Source organism: Anguilla rostrata, chromosome 16, assembly GCF_018555375.3.
Source record: "Anguilla rostrata isolate EN2019 chromosome 16, ASM1855537v3, whole genome shotgun sequence".
In the NCBI taxonomy this organism is placed as follows: Eukaryota; Metazoa; Chordata; class Actinopteri; order Anguilliformes; family Anguillidae; genus Anguilla; species Anguilla rostrata.
In genome coordinates, this window is record NC_057948.1 from 16,395,417 (window position 1) to 16,419,403 (window position 23,987).

Here is a 23,987-nt window from a genome sequence, read left to right on the forward strand (position 1 = left end):
AACAACAGAGGTGCAAGACATAAAAATGAATCTATGGCTTTTCTGCAAGTGCTTAGCCATTTTCACATTGGGAGACTGTGACTCACTTTACCGCCAATTACGTGACTGCCCACCAGGGCCACAACATCTAAAACTGTTCAACATTTATATGTTTCTCATAGACCAACCCATAAACATCTATTTCAAAGGTGTGTTTTATAACACGTACCCAAACCGACATTTACTGCAGACTGCACAATTCTGGATAATGAGTCTTCACACCCTGTTAACAACTGTGGGAGGACACACTGCAGATGGACAAGATTGTCCCCTTCAAAGCACTGGAGCTCCATTCTTAATGTTGGAATTACTGCATAATCAACAGCAACTGAATTATGCAAAGGGAAACTTCCATATTCCGTTTCAAACACATAATGAGGATTGGGGGGTGGGGGGGGGGGGGATGATGCATTGAAATTGGCATTGCAAATCCATCCTTTTAATTTTTTGGCTGTCTGGCAAAGTCTGAACATGGTTAACTAGTAGAGGCAAAGTTAATCCTTTAATCTAGATCCCTGCTGCAGGGTAGTGCACACACTCTGATTAAAAACGGGGGAGAATGTGGGCAAAGAACAGTTTAAGTACCGAGAGCTCTAAGGAGATAAAGGCGGAACGTCTTGTTGCTATGGCAGTGCACGCGAAACGTCTTGCGACCGCGCGGTTCCTGGCCTAATAAATTCACGGCATTTATGAAATATGTCATAGGATGCATCCTAAAATTCTAAATATAAATCCTATGGAAATATCCTCCCCCTTCCCGTGAGGAGCTCTGGAACGACGGCGCTGTCGCCATGTCATGTCGTTGCCGCTGGAAACCCGGCTCGTTGCTGTACGTGGTTGCCATGCATCTTTTGATATTTTCACTGCTTTTGCTTTTTCCCCCATTTCCCGTGCTCAAGAAGACCCGGAAGAAAATGTCCATCCTCTCAACCGTCCGAAAGAAGAAATCACAAACGTCTGACCCAATCTGATCCGTTCTGCGGGGAAATCAGATCTGCGGCCCGGAGATGTGCCACAAGGCCCAGAAATCTCCGTAAGCAATAGAACCAAATGGGGAAAAAAATGAATATAACCATATCACACAGGAAAGTGAAGAGGAGGTTCAGTTTGTCACTGATGGGAAATAAATTGGATGGAAGGTAAATAGAAATGGATGGATATATGAAATAGAGGGACAATAGAGGAGGGCAAACAAAATATAAAATATTGGAAGAGGAAAAAGGGTAAGGGAAAAAATATATATATGATTTGTAAATTTGTTTTCAGAACTCGCCCGGACCTGCAGAAAAAAATATCCCAGCGTTCTCCAGCAGCATGTCCCCAATACTAGCCAAGAGCATGCTGAATCGATACATAGCACATGCTCACACACGAAACGTGAAATGAATCAGCTGAGAATGTGATAATGTGTGCAAGGCTGCACATAAAACACAGTCATTCTGAGCACACAGAACTGTTCTGCGTTTTACACACTTGGGATCACACGCAGCCAACCTACGCCTTCAAAAAAAAAAAAAAGAGAAAAAAGCATTATTAAAATAATATTTAAACTAAAAAAAGCAAAACCCCAGTTCAAAAGTCAGGCTTTTCAAGCACAGATATCCACTCTGGCGACAACCCGTTATAACAGCAAGAGTCACATCACATAACCAAACAGCTTAAAAGTGCATCACTAACCATAAACAGCAAGCATAGGCATGTATGGAGCTATTCTGGCCTTGTAACAGTCACCGTCTAAACTCTGAATAAGCTCCTCTCTTCTATCTTTCACCCTGAAACGATACCATTATAAACCAGAATGGGGCACATTTTGGGGGGGAAAAAACTATTTTGAGGCCACTTGAGTAATTCCATTTAATCTTAAGACACCACTTAGGAAATCTCTCAAATACCTTCTGATTAAAAATAATTCTCTTCTCTTCCCAGGTACAAACAAGAGGATTAACCAACTGAGGGTTCATTTAACAGAATGAACAATGCGGTGTATTTTTTTGCTGAGGCTTACAGTTACTGATCACACATCACATTTTATTTTTAGAATAAAAAAACGTTATTTTTAGAATCTGTTTTATAATAGTGCACGTAATCTGATGTATTCCTCTGCATCTGACTATTGTTGCCTATGGCTCCCATTTCACTTTAAATTGCAGTAGGACTTCAACTGTTCAGGACAATGCACACCCTCCCCCCCCCCTTTCCATAACACAACAGAAATTTTTGCTATTTAATTTCTGACCTTTTCTTGTTTTGCGCATATTAAAGCATCTTTAATACACGAGAAAAAACCCTGCATTTACTAGGTCATTACAGGCACAATAAACCATTCCCACAGATAAAGTGTTCGGGCAAAACAATGCATATTAAAGCCAGCGTGCTATGGATTTTACCTGCAAATGCACCCCAAAGGCACTGGCCAGTGAGGCCCCTGGAAATCTAAATTACATCATACGCTCTGTAAAATGAAATTATTGAGTATTCTTAAGCTGTATCACATTCATAAAAATCGCAACATATCCATGCTTTTTTTTTCTTCTGGTCAGCGTACAGAAGAAAAAAAAAAACCTGTTGACGCCCCAGGCAATCGAAAGGGTTCTGCCACCTAAATATCGCAATGTGACCCCCCCCCCCCCTTCCCCCCACCTTTTTAATTTCTAATTTAGCGAGTGAACAGGACAACTGCCCCAGCACCTCTCCAGTCAACAGTCCCAGCATCCATTTTCACCTGGCCGACACCTTTTACTGGTCAAGGGATGAATAAATCACACTTAGCGCGCTCCCTGGGTAGTTTGACTAAAAAAAGGACGTCAACATGAAGGAGGGCTGCGCCGCTCGCCTGTCACCGTCGCCCCCGAGGCGCCGTGAAAAATTACCGCCAATAAAATAACATTTTTCAAAAGAGCGACGGCGTTCTTTTAATCTCCCCTCGCTGGAAACGAATGGGTTCCAGGGGACGCACTTCGTTTCGCCACCAACACAAACAATCGTTCAAAGGCCTTAATAACAGTTACACAAATGAGCTTCATTAATTAGCCGAAAACGGAATAATGCCTGCGCCACCTTGCCCACTCCTACCGCGGAAAGGAGGGCGGATGACACAAGCTGGAAATGAAAAAAAGGGGGGGGGGCGGCCTTTTCTGAAAAGCTAATTAGTATTTTTACATAAAGCATGACTCCTCATACTTGATTATCGCTCTCTCTCTCTCGTACAATGATACAACACATATCTGTGGAATATAATTTCACAACCATACTGAAAGCTCTGCAGGAAAGAATGCAGCCACCAGCGCTAAGACTTTAGAGTTCTCAGTGTGGAAATGAACCTCCTGAACTTTCATTTTTCCAGTCTCCTATTTGCATCCTTTAATTTGTTATGATTTAAAGAAAACAGAAGACAGGTATTTGCAGGTGATTGGTTGCAGAAACACTGTCTTTACTCTCATTTGGATAATTCTTCTGTCCTGTAGTCTTTCAATGTTTTCCTAAGACGCTGTTTCACGTCTAATGAGTAAAGAGTAAATGTTTTACCTCTTTTTTTTTCAATACTTTTTGCCAAAACTGTCATATTATTAATACAAGCAAATGCACTGTTGGTTCACTTCTTACCATGACTGCTACTACAATCTGTAGCATGTAAGCTAGCATTCAGCGGATACGCTTTGAATCTGCATACGTTTTGTCCTGTGATTTCACTGACAAAAATGCAGAAATATGATTTTTTTTAAATGTCTTGGTGGCAAACAAATGTTGCATGTTGAAAATGGCACATTTTCACAAAAACTCACAGGTGGAGCTCACAGAAAGTAAGCCAGCCTAACGGGCCCGGAACCTTCTCCGCGACGCGACTGTCGGGCCTCGATTCGCCCCTTAAACGGGACGACGTGCCGCGCGAGGTATTTTGTTCTGCCATAATTGGTATCTAATGAAATCTCCCGCTCCACAATAACACCACGTTGTGAATAATTTAGCGCGAGGGGCTGGAGCTAAAACCGACGCCTTGAGCGCATTTTGAGAGAATTCAATTAGAGTCACTTTTCAAAACAGAAGACGCGTCGCAGACGCAGATGCAGCGGCGGCTGCTAAAACAGCATCGTTATTAATGCATGCCGCGCGCCGGCGTCTCCAGCACCCGAGCCTCTCCTCCCAGGCTCCTGCAGAACAGGAAGCCCTCCGGAGCGCTACGTAGCCCCGGTGAGAGAGCGCTTGGGAGTCCGCTTCGTTCTGACTCGCTCTTACGCTTTAGCAGAAGCTGACCGGTGTTCTCTGCATAGATTACAGGTTTGCAATTAGCATAGCGCTGCCTTTGCACTTCCGCCACATGTTAGGCATTCAGAATGAGCGAAAGGGAAATTGTAATTTTCTGTTGAAACATTCAACTTTTAATTAATATTGAATTAGAGCTGAAGGAGGACAACAGATTTATAACATCCATCAAAAGAAATGCATCTAAAATATAAATTGTTTGGGCGATTGTGCTTTTAACTTGTGCTAAACAAATACAGGGTCCGACTCATTTATAGAATTTCCCCTTACCCCCCCAACCCCCCCTCCCCCCTGCCCCGTAATACAGGGCGGAGTCAGTGGGTGAAAAACAAATCCATGTTTGCATAAAAACAGCATCCTTTGAGAGAGGAAAAAACAGACTGATTCAGTCGGAAGAGAGAAAAAAAGCCGTAGTTAAGGGGTGATAAATGAAGGGGTAGGCCCGGTGTCATAAATTTGGACAGCGTCACGTCGGCGGGCGGGTGATGAACGGCGAGCGCGGGACAGCGCCGCCTCCCCGGGCGTGTCTCCCGACGGCGCGCTGTCACTTCATCACTCCCGCCCCGTTGCGTTACCCCTCCAGGGCTCGGGCGGGAATCCATCAGCGCTATTATTACCGGAGGCTGCGGGCCGCATCTATCAGCGCTAAGGTTGCCATAACCTCCACATTACCGCAGGAAAGCTGTCTAATAAACAGGGGGACGGATGGGGCCGGCGCTGCGTCCGTCTCAACCCCCCTTCCACCCCCCCACCCCACCCCACCCCTCTCCCCTCCAGGCTTTTAATTTAGGCCGCTCGCGGGAACGGAGATTACAGGCTTGCGTTGGGTGTGTGGGGAAAATGACCCACTTCCTTCCCCCCGGTCTCCCCTTTTCTGCTCTCCCCGCGCCCCGTTTCTCACCCGCGGCTTCGGTTTATCGATAGCCGCTGCATGGCGCGGTCGGGGGCGCGGTCGGGGACGCGGTCAGACAGTTCTGGACCGCGAGGCCCGGCTTCTCCGGGTTCCCTGAAGTGCCGATGAACCGGCTCCACGATAATCCTCCATTAGGCAATAAAAAGCCAATAAAACAAGCAACAAAACCGAAAGGCAAAAACCAGGCCTAAGCATCTTCGAGGATTAAATGGAATTTGATCTGTCTCAGAGAGCGCTTCATTTGGGGACTGTAACAAGGTCGTGCTTTGCTGGGTCATGTGACTCAAATGAAGCTGTTGGCAGCATCACGAGTGACACAAAATACACAAAAATGAGAACTTTCCTACTCTCAATTCCAAAAACAATTTAATCCTTTACACAAGCTGGGAGCAACAAATATCTGTAACCTCAAGCCTGTACTTCATGGGCTTGTTTATACAGAGAGTCAACAAACACATTAGTACGTATTCATGAAAAAATAGCCTTCAGGCATTGCCAGTGATTTACTCAATTGAACCAATCAGTGCATTTTGTTATTGAGAGTAAACTCTTTTGACTCACTGTTTAGCTAGTCAATGATTGACGGCATATAGAAAATCCATGGATTATGAGGTTGGTGAAGCCTCACTACCCCATCATCATTAGGCATCACTCTACCCGATACAGTTGCATCTGACAGCAACCAAAACAACCTGAAAACGAAAATTTGGATGGATCATGTAGGAGAAGTTTCACTGCACCTTGTGAGTAAGCTATGGAGCCCCATCCGTCAGACACTCAGGCACAGAGGTGATGACGCAAAAGCAGTCTCGCCGTTTGTAACTCCAAGGAGAGATGTATTTTTTTCCCCTACATTACTGGTAAAAAGTATATATTTTTCTTCACAAACAGTTTGGCAAGTTCAGTAATCTGTAAAACCACCTCGCGAAACTGACTTTGGGAAGAAAAAGTAAAGTGCGTTTGCTCGTAAGCCAAAATTAAGAACCAAGTGTTGATAGGCCAGCGATAGTTTCAGTGTTTCCTATTTGAGGACAATGGATGATCGTGTGCCTCTTGCACGGGTCAGAAGTATGTTCGTGTTTCATTAAAAGTTTGGGGACCCCCGTGAAGGGCAACGTGTGAGACTCCCGCTTCGTGGAGCCTAATGTCCGTCTCTCCGTCAACCCGAATCACCCACGGCTCGCCGCCGCAGATCCAAAATAACAAAACGAGGTTCCATTCAGACGGTCCTGCTCTTCAGAGCGAGACCTGAACAACAGCTGTCCTCCAGCTGTTTCAAATTTCCCCCGTGCTTTCATCTCCGGAGGCCACGCGGAGCGCCGGCACCTCCTTAAGAGGCCCGTCCGCGCTCCTCAATGGGCCGGCCTCCGAACAAACCCGTCCCCACGTCAAAGGGCCGTAATCCCAGGCCGGGCGCGTCCCGCTGGCCACGCCGCGCCCACGAGCCGCGGGAGCGCGGCGGGAAGAGGTCCTTTGTGATGTCTGAGACGAGCCTTTTGTGCTCCCGGGTAACATTAGAGATGAGGTCCTGCAGGTGGCCATTGTGCGGCGATCTCCGAGACGCCCCGGAACTCCGCTTTATTTATTTATTTATTTATTTATTCATTCATTCGCTACCGCTGAAATAAAGGCCCACGGGGCTGGGTAGGCGGGGCCTCTCTTCAGGAGGAAAAATGTAACTGTCGCCAGGGTAACGCCACAGGAGCCAATCACCTCCCTCGCCCCTCTCCTTCTCTTAGCTGAACTGCCCTTGCCTGGCCTGCCCGTCCTCCCGTGTGTCGTTTCAGAAGACCACTCCCCCCCCTTTCCTTCCTCTGCCCCCCCCCCGTCCCGGATCCGCGAATGCCGAGCAGGGCCTCGTTACCGACCCGACGACAGAATCGGCTTCTCAGAGTTTGATTGATCCTCCTGGGTTTTTTTTTTTCTTTCTAAAATTCAATCTCGAACCGTTCAGTCGCGGAGGGGGTGAGGAAGCAAATTGAGTCTGAAGTGACATCTTTAAATGAGTTAGTTATGGGTTTATTTGTAAGCTGTCATTTTCCCTGACGCACTGGGACATCAAAATAAGTTAAAAGAGAGGGACGGCTTGAGAGGGGACCACTTTCCGCCAGTGATTCGAAGAACCACACATGGCCTAAATGGGACTGTCATTAACAGTCAGCGCTAAGGCAGCGCTCCTTATGGGACTCTAACTCGAGAGTCAGATAAGCATCTTGCGAATAACCAAATGCTATTTACTTTACAGTATACAAACAGCAGAATCAAGACACCTTTCATCGCCAGCGCTTACCTGGCTAAAAGGAGGAGGCTAACAACATTCAGGGAATACACACTGGTGCCGAAAGCCAGTCTATTCGAACATGCTCCCGTGTCTGATATGGCTCTATAAACCGGCTAGTCGAGTCATTAATCTAAATACCTCCTGCGTTTCCTGCTGCTGTGAAAACAAACACGCTGCCTTTCATGTAGATTATCCTGCCGACTGAGAGAGAGACCTGAGCAGGCGCTGAGTAATAGCTGCTTATTTAATTTTCTACCTCAGTAGCAAACAGCACTAAATCTGCAGCCACTTGTGTTGATCCCCTATTGTACGTGTTACAAATGCCCTGCTGAGTCACTGCGAAGGTGCAAAGGGGTGAAACGGCTATGAATGCGACGCTTTGGCGTACACACTGTGCTTCTGTCTGTGTACAAACACTGAGAAAATAGACACGCGCGCGCGCACACACAATCAAATACACAGACACAAATACACACATGCACAATTAAACACAGAACACACACACGCATGTACACACACACACACACACACACACACACACACACATATACACACAATTAAACACACGAACACACACACACACACACAATCAAATACACACATGCACAGAGGCACACACGCACGCACATGCACGCACGCACGCACACACACACACACACAGAAACTGTTAAAGTAGCTCTGGTTGCAGCAGAGGGGTGACAGTGAGAATGAGGGTGTTCACACCTGTGGCTGTCAGGTCCTGAGAGAAAGGGCAGCACAGAGAGCTCCACTAATGAGCAAGAGACCGACGCTAACAGCGCTATCACACACGGCTCCTCAGTCCCTACACATTATCCTGACTCTGCATGTTCACAATGCACCGGGATTTCCCTGTGTTACCACAGGTCCAAGCTCTCTCTGGATGAATACGCTGTTTTCTGCAGTACGCAACATATAAGCTGCAAGAGGAGAAACGCGGTCATACCTCAAGTTCAGCTTCATACGGCCTTCATCAAGCATATGAAAATTTGAGGAGAATTGTATTACCACTTTAAAAGCATAACATACATTATAAAAAGGTGCTTTGAGACTGCTCACATAGATTTATATATAATATTCTCAAACTAATAATTTAATCTTTTAATACGAAATGTGCCGTTTTAATAATGTGACTTTATATGAGCTATATAAAGCAGCCTTTGAAAAAGTATTTCCAAAGTAGCAACAAATGCCCGTGAAGGTGTTATAAATGCTTTATATATGCCTTATGAAGTTGTTATGAACATGTGGTGGTATCTGGTGCTAATATGATCTACCTCTGTAATGATGGTCATTCACAGAACAGCATAACTCTGTTTCCAAAGTCTGAACACAGGGAAGACATTAGATAACTTACCTTCACCACAGGAATCACAGAGCAGCGAGTCACAGAATGGAGGACCGGAAAAAAGAAGAGAGAAGAAGAAATGAGTTTAAGTGACAGAGGAAGGACCAGTGCTTTAATAAACAGACAGGCCCAATGTGGGGCCTCATTGTAACTCGGGTTAGGGTCTTACAGGAAATTAAGTCTCTCAAACAATAACTGATGTTCCAAGGTCCCATATGGGCGTTGTGTGTGTGTGTGTGTGTGTGTGTGTGTGTCCGTGCCTGTTTGTGTGTGTGTTACTGAGTGTGTGTCTGTGTACACTGAATATACCAGCAGGAGGAGGACTGGTGTTGAAAAAATGCACCACACAAAAAAAAATGCTTGTTAAAAGCAAGGCACATTTTATATCCTGTGATGTAAAAATAGTGTACAGTAAACAAAAAAAAATCAGCATAATTTTAGATGATTCGCAGGAAGGAATGTTCAGCAGTGTGCAGCCCGGGCCACACAGAGGGCAAGAGCCCTGATGCAGGACGCATGCGTTCAGGATGCAGCCCGCACTGGAGGACCTGCAGACCCGCGGACATGGAGGCGCCAGGCCGCACCGTCCTGCGCTTTCCCGCCCGCGGCTCCGCCACGCTATCCAGGACACACTTCCCGCAAGGTCACGCGGGAGCCCGCGCGCTGCGAGCGCCGCCCTCTGCTGGCCCGAAAGGAAACGGCGGCTCAGCCTCGCGGCGCTCCGCCCCTCCCCTCCCCGCGACGGCCGCCGGTTTAAAATCAGCGGGGTTTCGGTGATATATAACCGCGAACGGAGGGGGGAGGAGTCAGACGCAGCCCGAATTTGTCACACCGGGGGCTGACGGATGCGGCGAATCCGAGGGAGCGATGGTTTTTTCGCTGTCTTCTCGCCTAATTTGGAAAGCGTTAAAGGTGCGGCTCGCTCCTGAAACGGAGGGAAGATTCCAGGCTGGTATCAATGCCTCTTTGCAACACTAAGCTTAGCAGTGGCGCCACTGCATCAGATAACATGGGTGCTTTATAAAGAATTCCTTAAAGCTATAGAAGCTGTTTCATTCAGACTACAAAAATGAAATAACACACATGAGCACACACACACACACACACACACATATGCACGCACGCGCACACACACACGCACACACGGCACACACACATGCACCGCACAAACCCCAAGCACGCACACAACAGCACCCGACCACACGTGGTAAGCCACCACAAACAGGAGACCGGCTGATGATGATATTTGCACGCTACACTATCCTGATCCCAGACAGCTCAAACACTCTCCAATGGCATTCTAACACACCCCGAGGTCTAATTTCATCTCTTTGGCACATAATCGCCATCACCTCCGGCACCTATGTGACACGCTATGTGTCTAAGCCAGACCTTAGGCGCTGGGCAGCGTGCTAGCATGAGCATCGTGTCAGTTCAGCTCTGGCAATACATCTGATTGCTACAGTTGAAGCTTTTTGTCCTCCTGTTCAACTGCACGGTACAAGGTTCTGGCTGAACGCCAGTCAAGTTAAAAGAGCCTGAGGTTATCAAAGAGAATGAGTAACACAGGGGAAAGTACCTGACTGGTTTTTTTTTTGGGGGGGGGGGGGGTATACAGTGCCCGTGATGGATTTTACATTACAGAAATATCTATGCAAATTTGAACCCACCTGAGGGTCTCATTACGAGACCTGACAATCTCTGTGTGTAAAGTGGAGAGAAACAATAGCAGGTGTTTAATGTAAGAAGTACTTAGGGCTATAATTCCATTAAGATAACAAAAGCCACTGACAGTTAAGATTTATTGAAAAAGAGAATTACCTCACCTGGATCTTTCTTTTGAGCTGTTATTAGTGGACTTACAAATTGTGTTTTCTGGCGGGGCCTAATTAACTGCAGCATATTCTCTGTGCTTGTTAGATGGATTGCTTTATCTGCATGGTTTAATGCTAAATTCATATCAAGCTAATAGAGACACCATCTCTGCTGTATGTCCACTGTCTGAGATCCCTTTCAGACAGCACTGCCACAGGACATAACAGAGGTTGCCTTTAAAATGAAAAAATATGTACTTTTATTTAACAAGAAAATCCCTTTGAGATACAGAATCACTTTCACAAGACCTGGACAAGATGGACGTTAAACCGCAATAAACCAATAAAACAACCAAAAGCTTTCCGTACAGCCTGCAGTAATTTAGTTTATAGAATGAATTTAAGGTTAACTTTTTTTTCTGTGTTCATGCATTTTCGAGCCAGCTCGGTGACCTCCCCTGTCAATACTAGTTACGTAAAAGATATCTGGAGCCATGTCCGACCACAGAACAGAAGATACTGGGTTATACAATATTATTATTTTTTTTCTTTTCCTTACATTCTCTCCCCACCGGACCACAGTAGTACAAATGAAGGTCTCGCATTCAGTCGTTTTAATGCGGTGGAACAATATTTAGGTTTATCCGTCCTTCAGCGCTGTTTCACCATTGGAATCGTAACTCAGGGCTGGAAGGACGAAGTGGATACAGGCCCGCCTGCACAGCGCTCGGCAACAACGGACCGCTCTCTGTCTGAAGGGCGCCGAACGCGCTACTGCACAAAATAACAACTGTGACTGGGAGCCATGGCGACTTGCAGCAGCAAATTCAAAATTACCAATCCTCGCACAATGAAGAAGGGGGGATCTTGGGCCCCGTGCTCTGTTTACTAAGCACAGAGGAGCCATTTTAGCCATCACGACGAGGGTCCTCAGATGATGGGCCTTCAGCCGTTGTGGGGGGCCCCATTTTGGTCACATGACACAGTGATGCAATACAGCTGCCCGAGAGCGGCAATAAAGCCTCGCTGTCGCTCCCTCAAAGGAAGTTACAGATTATTTATTAAAAACAGATTATTATTATTATATTAAACCAAGATTATTATCGCTTGTGTCTTTTGCCAGATCAAACAAGCGAAGAACAGGAATTCTAAAAGAAAAATAATCACATAAGTGAAGGGGGGGGGGGTGTGCCCCCTGTTTGTGAAGCGACTCGTAGCCGCTCCGCCACGGCTAAAAATACGCCTGCCTGTCGAGCGAAAGGCCAGAGCACCCTGAGGATGGGAGGAGAGAAAATCATAATCCTTTCAAAGAAGTTACCACCCCCCCGGCAACCACAACCCCGCCGCCCCGCCCCCGCCCCAGGCAGCCGCCGGCCAGGAGATTGGCGCCTGTCTAACAGCGCGGCCAGGAGGTCAGAGTGGGGAGACGCAGTGTGAGTGAGCGACGCGTGACAGCCGTGGCAGGAGGGAGATATCGGCAGCCCCTGCGTATAAGGTCCCCGCTCAGCGGGACACGGTGCATGATGGGACATGTGATCTCACATGCTTTACACCGGTGCGTGTGTCGCCGCGGTGGGCGTGAGGCACGTCTGCCCGCCCCGCTGTTCCCGGCTACCGGCCCGGAACGAAACTCCAGCGTGGCGGGATCTGCAGGGTGCCCCGCACTCCTCAGAAACGCCAGTCTTTCTCCAGCACAGGATGCTGGGAAAGCCCACAGCTGGGCCGTTTGTGAGAGAAACAGACCTGCAGCAGTTTGTCTGTGCTTAGTGAAGAAAGGGCAATGCCAGGACCACGCTTTTTATTTCATCGGCCCTGCACTGACAAGAGTGCGAGCTGCATGGGGACGGATCACACACACGCACGCACACATTCACACAAACATGCACACGCACACGCACACACACACACACTCACACATACACACACGCACGCACATTCACACAAACACGCACACACACACACACACACACACACTCACACAAACATACGCGCACACACACACACAAAATGCACGCGTACACACATGCATGCACACACACACACACACACAAAATGGACACGCACATTCGCACGCACACACACACAGTGGTCAGCTGGCTCAGATGAGGAGGATGTCAGAGAAACAGAGGGGTATGACTCAGGCCTGGAATCCAACATTTGTGCATAACTACAACTTACAAATAAATGCAAACCTTAATTTTATTAGTTACCCGAGAGTAAGAGTGAATCGGAGCGATCTCGGAGCGGGACCGGGAGAGCGGAGGCTGGGCGGGGCCTCAGCACACTGAGGAGGCCTCATTACTCCGCCTCGCCGCTACGCTCCGCTCGCCCTTTGAAGTGCTTTGCGGTGTTCCGCCGCGCAAAACCCGCATCGTTAAACCAGCTCTTAATTAACAGTGCGCCCCAGCACCCCTGTGTCAGGCGCCCCCTTTTCTCCTTCAAGACACGCAAATCCTTGAGAGGGGACGGGGGAGAGGTATTCGATAAAGCTTTCTGGGTTTTCACCACTGCGGTTCAAGGCCTGAATGCTGACCGGGGAGCACATGCTTCAACCACATGCTCAGGTTTACATTACATTACAGCCACAACTTTTTTTTTTACATTGCATTTACACTGTAATGGTAACATTGTACACTGAAGCAATGCTCAAGGTCCTACCTGGGAATTGAACCTTTGACCTGTAGGTTTCAAGACCAGCTCCTTAGCCATTACACTACACTGCTGCCACAGCCTAAAGGTTTGCGCAACCCGACAAGATGTTGCCAGCATACAAAACAAATGAACTAAAATATTTTGTCTGACTGGCATCGCTTTGACTGTTTCACAAGTAGAGTGTGGCAACAGTGAGACGGAGGAGGTCCCGGAGTTTCAGAACAAAGAGAGCGGTAGAGTTTGGTAATATCCCGGAGGCCCAAGCCCACCGGAGCGACGCGCTCGGGCGAAATTTCGACGCGCGCCGCGGCGCCGTCCTCACCGCGATGAAAGCGTGTTTCCTTCTCAGGACCGCGCGAATACGCGCCAGGGGGGATTTACAAACCCTTTCAGTTTCCGAAGGAGCTTAGATTAAACCTGCGGGCTGTGGAGAAGAGAGGGGGAGAAACAGAGAAGGAAGGAAGCCCTCACGGTTGTCATCCTACTTTCTGCGCTCCGTTTCTGACGGAGCCGCTCCCCCGCGCCAGCGTTCCCCACAAACAGGAAATGATGCGGAGAACACGGCTCCCGGGTGCCTTCGCCAGGCGACCGCGTGGAAGCCCTCTCCTCCGCTCCAACAAGTTTTTTTTTTCTTTTTCTTTCGCTGCAATTAATGATCCACAAATAACCCAATGAAGGCGTCAACAAAAAGTGCAATTTATCACAGCTTACACAGGGGCGCTCCAAGCGGGCGAGCGGGCGGGCGGGCGAGCGAGCAAACGAGCCAAGCGTCCCTTGAAAGCCCACCCCCCCTCCCTCTCCCTCTCTCTCTCTCTCTCTCTCTCTCACTCTGTGGAAAAAAAAAGAAAGAAGGAAAGAAAAAAGAGATTTATTCCTGGCCGACCGCACCAACCTAAAATTTATCTTGAGCAGGAACCCTCACAGGTGCGGCGCTTTGACAAATAAGCTGGGAGTTGCGGGCCTGCACCTTTGTTAGGGGAAACAGAGACAGAGTGGCAATAAATTTGGTTAAGAGCGAGAGACAACACACTCGCCCGGCTGGCTCCCCGAGGGCCCCGCAGAGGGCCCCAGTTAAAGGCGCAGCCTCCTTTTTCACTCCCAGTCGGGGAGGACTACCGGCTGTACATCACCGAGGCAGCTCCCACCCCCCCAACCCGCCCCTCCCCAAAACACGCGGCCCGAAAACAAACCGAAGCCCGCTGCGCAACGATAGGCTGGATCTGCTCGTGAAGGGGGGGTGGGGGCGGGGGGGTGGCGAACGCTTCATCAGCCTGTTCCACAAACGTCAATACGAGTCAACAATAGCAGCCCAAAAAACGAATGCACCGTGAAAAACATTTCAAGTGTCCCCTAAAATAGACAGATCCCTTTAAGCGAGCAGAAGCCGGAGCTAAGGCACTGCATAGTGTGTAATGCATTAGAGAAAGGGGGCGGGTGGGAGTCTCGGTGAATAATATATGAGCCCGAGTTTGAATCAGACATTAAAAACGATGACGTGATTAGAAGTGCCATCGCTGCTTTGATCCAGACCCGCTAAATCAAACTTGCTGATCTTAACCCTGAATTTCCAGGGAAGGGAAATAAAAACTGAGTGCCAAAAATAGGTAAAAGAAGATAAAAATTAGTAAAAGAAAAAAATGAATGAGCCATCTTCAGCTTCAAATCAAGCCAGAACACAAGCGCTTACAAATCCTGAGAATGGTTGGGCTCTGCCAAACGGACTCACCTACTGAAGACTACATAACTGTGATGCGTTTACTCAATAAAACAACCAGTACCCCATGAGCTCCAAGAGGCCCTTGAAACATCACAAGCCACACACATGAAGCAAGGAGCACAAGCCTTCACTGCATAGCCCCTAGTACACATAGCCTGAGACACTAATAACAGTAGCTGCTGCAAAACCAGCCACTCCACATTCTTCTTTTCCATTGAAAGTACAATCTGTTATTACTGTAAGATGTTTCACATGGTAGGCAACATCCATTTACCAGAAAACCATTCTGTTAGCCCTGTACTTTCCTTTCTTACTGGAAACCGAAAAATATTCAGACCTTCTTCCAACACATATTAGGCTATGCCTTGTCAATTTCATTTTTAAAAATCTGTTTTATCTGTTGTAAAGAGGGATATCACACAGTATAACTCCAGTATATAAATATATTTTCACATGTACACAGAGTGGCAACCACTGCGTTCATCGTGTTTGTCGAAACTTGGTTTTAAACTGCAAATGGCTTGCCTTAGCCTATGCTGACAGAAGTGTAAAACAGATCACACACTGAGCTAAGCCAAACAGATGAAATCCTTGTTCTGTATGGTGTAAGGATAAGGAAGTGTCCACTAAATCAGGATTACACAAGGGGTGCTGTGCATTGAAACTAGTACTGTGGTGAGAACCATCGGCCTGACACAGTGGGCGTGTCCTTTTCCTGTCCATCAAGGTGAGTGACACTTCCCAGGGTCATAACTGACAAAGAGGAGGCATGGCAGGTGTCAGGGTGATCTTCTTAACATGCCCAGCTCTCTGCTGTCAGTCTTCCAAGTGGCCCCGCCCATCTGCTGCAAATCTTCCAAACAGCCCCGTCCCTCCGCTATGAAGCTTGCAAGCAGACCCATCCCTCTTCTGACAATCTTCCCAGCAGCCCCTCCCACACACTGCCAGTATTCCAAACAACCCCACCCCCCCAACCCCCTGCTGCCAATCTTCCCAATGAACCTGCCCTCCTGGCGCATGTGAGTGTGCTGACTATGCATAAAGAGGTCACCGGGTTCAAAGCCTTGTTTCTGCCTGCCAGGCATGTGCAGGATGCAATAGTAACAGAATTTCCCCTTCCAGTTACGGTAATACGTCTGTGGCAATTGCATCCCAGTCCAGTGCATAATTACGCATCAAAGGATTCTCATAATATGCACAATCTCTGCATCAAATGAAATAAAAATGCAGAAAATAACAACCGTCTAATGAGCACCCACTTTCAGGGACGGAGAAGCCGTTTGGAAAGCTGCTGCCCACGGCATGAAACGAGGGTAACCGAATCTGCGCAATAACCACATCTGAGGAATGTAAAATAGCCTGGCAGCAGCGCGGGGCCGACCCGGTTATCGCCGGCACTCGGGTTCACACCTTTTCCCTCCGAAGAAAAAAAGGAAAAAACCCCGCCGTCGCCTGGCGAGAAATTCCAATCATTTGAGAGGGCGCCGGCGACAGCACGCTGTAAATATCTGTAAATGTCCGTAATGAGCTCGGGCGTCGGACGCAGCCAGAAACCCAAAGATAAATGACATTTCCTCAAATCATGCTGACATTTTCACTTATCGGGTAAGAGGCACCGGCGAGCGAGGCCAGGCCTGTCAGTTAGCCGCCGACAGGCCGCGCACCTTATCTTCGGCGCGGAGCGGGGGGCGGGGGGAGGAGGAGCGCCCGTTTTCAGGGTGAAGCGCGGCTGCGGAGCTCGAGAGGGGGGTTGCCGAGGAGAGGGGGGGTGGTTAGGGGCGGGGCTGCTGTTAGCCGGGGGTGGGGCCGGGATGGGATGTGTAGCTATGTGGGGCTGGGGATTAGACAGATGTTGGCTGGAGATGGTGGTGAAGCTGAGGCTGGAGATGGGGTCTGGACGTGTGTGTGCGGCTAGAGGTGGAGGAGATGGGGATAGGGGAGGAGCCTAACAGCTTCAGTGCCTCCATTTCCTTCCAGGTCACACACAGCCAGCAAATGGCGGTCAGGGGCAGCTGATACAGAACAGTAAATACAGCATGTAAGGACCACAGAGGTGGTGTTCCTTAAATACAGGGATGCAGGGATGAAGAAGGGGGCAGAGAAAAGGGAGCCTGAGGATCCTCAGAGAGGAGTAAATGACCGGCAGTTGCCATGGGAGGAGAGTTTAGCTGCACTCTGGGGGGATTGTCAAACTGGAGAGGGAGCATCCAGCTTCAGGCCCACCTTCTCCTTGGGATCTCCTGAATGTCACTCACTATAAAAGAGATGGTTCAGTTGAATGGGGATGTCAGGACTTTCAAAGCAGAGCATCAGGCCTGTGGTGCACCCACCTAAACGGCCACAGGGGGCGACAAAGAGCAAGGTACGCAAGCCTAGGAACAGAATCGGCAGAGGCGGTCACTTGAGAACGGTGACTGCAGCTGCCCCCCTGCATATCCCAGCAGACTTCAGAGAGGTGGGCAGTGACAGTTGTTACCATAACAACCTGACTGAAAAGGGAGAAGGTTCCTTTATCTCCCTCATCTGAGCAGACAGAAAACCTCTGAGGACTCCCGCTCCTTCTGGAAACGGAGCTCCTGAAAACTCATTTGCCGCCGAATTTACCGGTGGGCCCTTAAACGAACGCCCCGCTGTACCCAGAGGGGGACGGTCAGCTCGGTGCTGCAGGCAGATTTGGGCGAGGTGACACCCACGCCGATATCAGGGACGCTGGAACTTTTTCTCAAAACAAGTTTTACATTGAAGTTCCTTCCCTAAGTACAGCTGGTGTATCCATCCATTTCAGCTTTGTCTGGCCTGACAAGCGGTCTTTTTGTCATTCTCGTGAGCGCTACTCCGCGTCTCCCACAGAAAGCTCGGCTGTCCATCACCGGCATAATAGTTTATGTAATCACGGCGACTGCGGACCTCCCCGCCAGCCGTAATCACAAAGATTGATCCGTTTGCCGGCTTTCCTTCGCCCCGGGGCCCAGACGGCCCCCTCTCGCAGTTCTCCTCAGAACAAAAGCGCTACCCCCCCCGATAGCGTCCGGCTCGGTTTTCCCATCCGGCAGCGCCGGCGCTTCCACACCGTTGCCCGTCAGCGCTGGAAGTCGAGCGGGAGGGAGAACAGGGAGCTCCGCGGCTCTCTCTCTCATTCTCTCCGTCCGTCCGCGCGGCTCAAACGAGACGTTTAGTCAGACCGCCGCCAGCCGAGGGACATCCGCTAAATCTGATAGCTGCAGTCACACCTTACGGGAAGCGGGCAGCCGAGACGCTATCCCTCCTCTCCGCGTAGATTTCTTCTCCCCCAGGAAGTTGTCAGATGTGTGAAGTGGAGATAACTGAGAGACGGGAGCAGGTACCACACACCTGGACAGGTGACGGCTAGTGTGTTCCATGGTTGCCGAGTTACCACTGCGCAGCTCCAGGACCAGCAGTTCAGCTTGGCCCACAACTCCAATCTCCATTACTGAAACGTCTATCGCATTAAAGAAAAAGACGCAATCCCCCCCAAATCCTAAATATAGACCAGGGTCACGGTAAACCGGTAATCCCAGCTAAACCTATTGATTTATTAATGCATGTCAAACTCCATAATTGGATTATTATTTTGTTAAGTGTGAATTAAAACTGTCAGTGGAATTTTGCGCATGGCACACGGGAGCTAATGAAAATCAAACGCAAATCCGCTGTTGGACAGAAGGGCTAGTACAGGGATGTGTTTAGGGGAGTGATCGTGGATCACACATTCGTGTGGTGGATTTGAGTTTTCACAACAGCTGTTTTCTGTAAATCTACAACCTGACATTTTGCTCCCTAAGATGGTATTTAATAAATTGGGGGTTTTTTTATTTCTCATAAATTACTAGGAGAATAAAGATTTATCAGTTTGAACCCAAGCACCAATCCAAGTATCTAGCTTTGCAGCAGCCACCTTAGAATGTCACATACGTTAACAGAATTTTTATTAAATTGAATGTAATATCTTGGTTTCCATTTTTTGTTTAGGCCAACTCTTTTTTTTTCTTCCATCCATCCATTATCTATACCCGCTTATCCTCCCCCTCATTACTAGTAACGTGGAAAACACACCACACTCGTATCACGTCTGCTCCAACCAGTAAAAATCTTTCTTACTGGTTGCCTAAAGATGTCAGAAAGAGAAAATCAATTCTATGCATCAAACAATTTTAAGTCCAATTTGGATAAACATTTGCCTTCACAATACATTTACTAGTACTTGTATCATCTATACATCTAATTACCATTTTGACTTTGAACATGATCCAGAATTAAGGATTTCTGCTGAAAACATAGACAACACATGTTAAATTAAACTGAACTGAATTGAATGGGAGCTAAACTGAGCTGAATCAAATCTTATCAAATTGGAGCAGAATCAGATTGAATTTAAGCTAAATTGAACTAAATCAGAGATGAGTTGAATCTTGATCGAATCAGAGCTGAATTGGATCAAATTGTAATTTGAGTCAATGCATTTGTATGTGCATTTGTATCTTTCCTGTATCAGTAAACTGTGTACTGTGAAGCGTATTGAATTCTCTGTCAAGGAATATTTTGCATCCCTTAAAAATGTCATATAGCAGCAATTAGAAAATATGTATATTTTAATACACAGCTACTTTATGACTTACATAGCTAGATTACTAATACGAAGGCATTGTAATTTAGACATGCATCTGTGCACTAGTGTGAGTGTGTGTTAGCGCGTTAAACAGTTATTTCATTGCAGCCTGTAGTAGGTGCTGAACAAATGTGTAGTGGGTGTAAAATAAAGGTGTCAAAATGTTAACAAATGCATTGAGTTGGGGGTCCTTAGCCACAGGGTGATAATTTTAAGGGCCTTGGGATTTAAAAAAAAGAAGTATACCCCAAGTATAAAACACTTAAGAAGACAAAGAAACCTCTGCGAGTTCTCCACGATATGAAAGCACTAAACATTAATATCCCAATAAAAAGCATACTGTTATATTCTGTTCGCCCCACCAGGCATTTTGGCCCCGTTCCACCGGCGATATCAGCCGCGTTCTCTCATTCGCTCAGCCACCGCGTGCCGGGGAATTGATGGATGACTTAACAAGATATAAATTACGTAACAGCAGGTGAGCCCAAAACACTCATTAGCCGCGGAGTATCCTCCTTCCTCCTCGAGAGGAGCTAATTGATGCCTTCCTCTCTCCCCCCCATCGCCTCCTCTCCTGACGGAGGAGGTGCTCCGCGCTCGGGAGGCGCGCGCGGCACCACACACCCCTAATTAAGCTTTCCTCGGGAGAACAACGCGACCGGAGAAACGCCACCGTTAAAAAAACGGCAACTGAATATTTCAGCTCCTTAAAGCCGAGCTTCGCTGCAGCTGTGATCACATTTTTACTTATTTGTTTAATGTAATCTTTGTTTAACTGAGAAGCAATGGCTCTTTACTCCAGTGACCCGGAGAAACGATGTGGGTAGGAAATGCGAGGGAGGGCATAGAAGGGATGAGGGGATAATTGGGTCCCTAGAATGAGAGATACGGTGTGGCAAATCTGACAGGACACCAGGTTTATCAACCCTACACTATTGAGTGCCATGGGAACTTTAATGTGTCACAATTCAGTTTCACACTGCACCAACCGCCTAGACCTATACACCCTACTGTACTGTGTCCCCGTCACTGCACTAGTCTTGCAGTCTTGGTTTATAAAAAATAAAGCCCCCTGCTGGCTCACAAATACTTTGTTCAAAATTCTGTAGTCACATTCAATAATCTGTGGGATTTAGAAAACAGTAATTCTCCATCACATCACAACTCCACAGCATGAAGTGAGTCACAGGTCACTGGTGTGTTTTAATGTTCGGTTTCTGTCAACATTGTTCCATCACAACAGTTATAATCATGTTTACATGTATAAGATAGTAAGGAACCACAAAAGTACTGGTAATGGAATAATCAGATGACGGCTAGTTTCCATGCTGTTAGCCACTGCTACTCTTATGTGCTGTGATGGGGATGACCAACGCCCTCCCTCCCAAGGCTGCAGTAAGGCCACCCTTAGGGGCTGCCAACCACAACTGGCTGTGCTACAGTCAGGTTTAAACACCAGACCATGCTGAATGATTATGTCAGAGGGTAGGTAACTCTCATGACATGACACACAGAGGATTACAAGCATCTTTCTTGAAAAAAAGAACTAAAACTAATATTTCTCATAGTACCCTGGTGTCACATACAACTTTGTTTTCTGCCATAGCAAGTACCATCTCAGCTGCTTCATTTTAAGGTACCCGTTTTGAAAACCAAATACTACAGGACATAAAACAGCGAAAACCTGGAAAACGTTGTGCAGCTCTTGTTCATGCCTGAGACCCTGCGGTTGCTGTTTTCGCCGTTCCGTCGCACAGAAATAAACAGGGAAATTGTGCCATGACCAAACAGCCCTGAGCTCTAAGCCTTTCCAGGAAGCTGAATCACATGCAAAATGATGCCATGAAAACTGAACAATGTACATGTTTATGCAGACAAATATTGGCAACAAGACACCCTTTTTCTCGAATCTTTCAGTAATTTCACAGAAAAGTGTCTTTAGCTGGGAAAACACGAGACACGTGATACACTGTTAAAATGATTTCGACAATACCGTTTGTGTATAAAAAGTACTGCCGTCCGGTTAGTTTGATGTGATGGCCCTTTAATGTAATATTTAAGATACGGCACAGTATGCATCCTGGACTGTGAATACCTTCCTTCCAGCTGCACATTTGATTTTAAATGCATAAGATCACTTCTCGTTCCGTATCGGTTTTTCTAGCTCCGGCCTTCCCCTGCCCCCACCCTACAATTTGTGCGCTTCGCTACACTCCTAACAATGAAGTCATCATCCGCCGTCGCTTCAAATGCGAGCAGACAACGCGAACCACGGTCGGGAAGCAGCCCGTATCCTTGGGAGCATACGCGCTGCCATTCCTCTTTAACATCCTGATGAAAGCCCTCTCTAATGGTTGATTAGGAAGACGAGGGGCTCGCCGAACCCCGTTCCGTTAGCAGGCCCGGGACAAGGCCTCCATTCATCCCCCCCTGACTACGCGCTCGGAAATCGTCTCCGCTAAGTCCGGGAGAAATGGAATCGGCTCCCTCCTGCCAAACCCCCAGGCCTTTCCCAGCGCCCAGGGTCCCGCGCATTGTTGTAATTTCTCCAGCGAGAGGAAAACAAAACGCGATTTGCTGAGTTGTTGCTATGGACACGGAACATGTCAAACAAAGACTTTCTGTTTATATAATTCCGCACCGCAAATAATTCCCGTAATCCACGCCCCCAACCACAGCTTAAGACTGATCAATGATCAATGCGAGCAAACAGTCAAGAGTTCACGGTAACGCAAGAGAAGCTTAGGCCAAGTTAAATGGATTACTTCTGCAACCACGTCATCATGTCAACATGCAAATGTTTTTTTGTCGTTGTTACTTGTAGCTCTCCACCTGTGGAAGGGATCAATAAATGCCTTGCGATTCAAAAAAACTGATTTAAAAAAAACATTTCAAAACTGAAACTGGACCGAACTCTGCCAACCGACGCCGCCTACAATTTGACATTCATTTTCCGCAAAGACACCCGACACCCCGTCCGCCCGGAGTGATCAATATTTAATCTGGAGAGATAAATTGGTGTTGTTGGCCCTTTCATCTTCAGGGAAATGTATAAGGACTCCGACAACACCGCGGAAGCATTAATCAAATAAAGGTTTGGATAAAAAGCACAAACCCCCCCCCCCCCCCCCCCCCCCGCACGAATAACAACTCCCGCGCGCCTGTCTCCGCGCCCTAGAGCAGCTGACACGGCGTGTCTCAGACCGCACCGTGTCCACCTGCCCAACGCCGGCGCAGATCGGCTCGTTTCCGGCGTCACAGACGAAAGCGACGGATTGGATATCTAAGAAAAGACTCAGATCCCCTGTGTGCGTTGTGAATAATACACTGTATCGCGCGCGGATGTCATACGTTTGTACTATTGACCTTCCTCCATCTGACAGTAAAGAACCCTTTTCCCATTTATTCTCAGCCCCTTGTCTTTGCAATTACCCAGTTCCAATCTCAATTCGTCCCTGCAGTCACCCACAATACCCAGATGGCTCCACAGCCCTTCTTCTGGTGTGGCAATTATCATCCCCATCTTTTCAAACAAAAGTTTTGCTGTAGGATATTAGCAAATGTCAAATTCAGGTTTCCATTCACTTCTCCCAGAAAGGCAATCTGCGCTCACATTTCTCTCTTTTTTTTTTTTTCTACCGCTCCTGCATTATGCATGAATGATATAGTGCACTCCTGGTCCTCCATTCTATATCAACACAAAAATAGAAGTAGGGCGTTGTTCACTTTCAATGAAGGATGGGGTTCTAATGACAAAAACTGCAGAGCACTGAAAATGAAGGCTACTGATTCACAATTACTGTCGACAGCTCCGTGGCGTTCATCTAACCACAGAGTTTGGTATTTTATTCCTGACTACAACCGATGAACACAAACATTTTTTACATCTTTTAAATTCTTACGCATCCTCAAGTTGGGAGGTCAATAAAATGCTCAAAGACAAAATAGGGGAAAACAAGTAAGAAATTGTGCAAGATAAGATGGAGCATGCTGGGAAAACGCTTGCTCGCACTTACGCACAAAGCACGCTGATTGAATGACCATTTTAGTTATTTAAAATCAGAGTTCAAATGAAAAGCTCATGATGTTCTTAACAAGGTAACTCATCATTAAAAAGGGTATATCTGACTGTGAAGTGACATTAAGCCAGTCTGAGTGTTAAGTGTGAATTTGGCATGCTTATCACTTTATCGTATGCCCCGTACACAACTTTGCCACTGCTTGCATTTATTTCCCAGATGTGGAAAAAGAATAAAAATAATTTCTTTGAATTAATTAAAGAATTATATAAATTAAATTTGAAGAAATAAACCTGCTT

The 23,987-nt window shown here is 47.4% G+C and overlaps 1 protein-coding gene across 1 annotated transcript in view; it reads right to left on the reverse strand.

Annotated features, from left to right (window-relative positions):
* LOC135241632 (nuclear receptor ROR-alpha A-like) overlaps positions 1–23,987 on the reverse strand; it is a 245,464-nt gene that overhangs the window by 140,936 nt on the left and 80,541 nt on the right. The gene's annotated exons all lie outside the window — the stretch shown is intronic.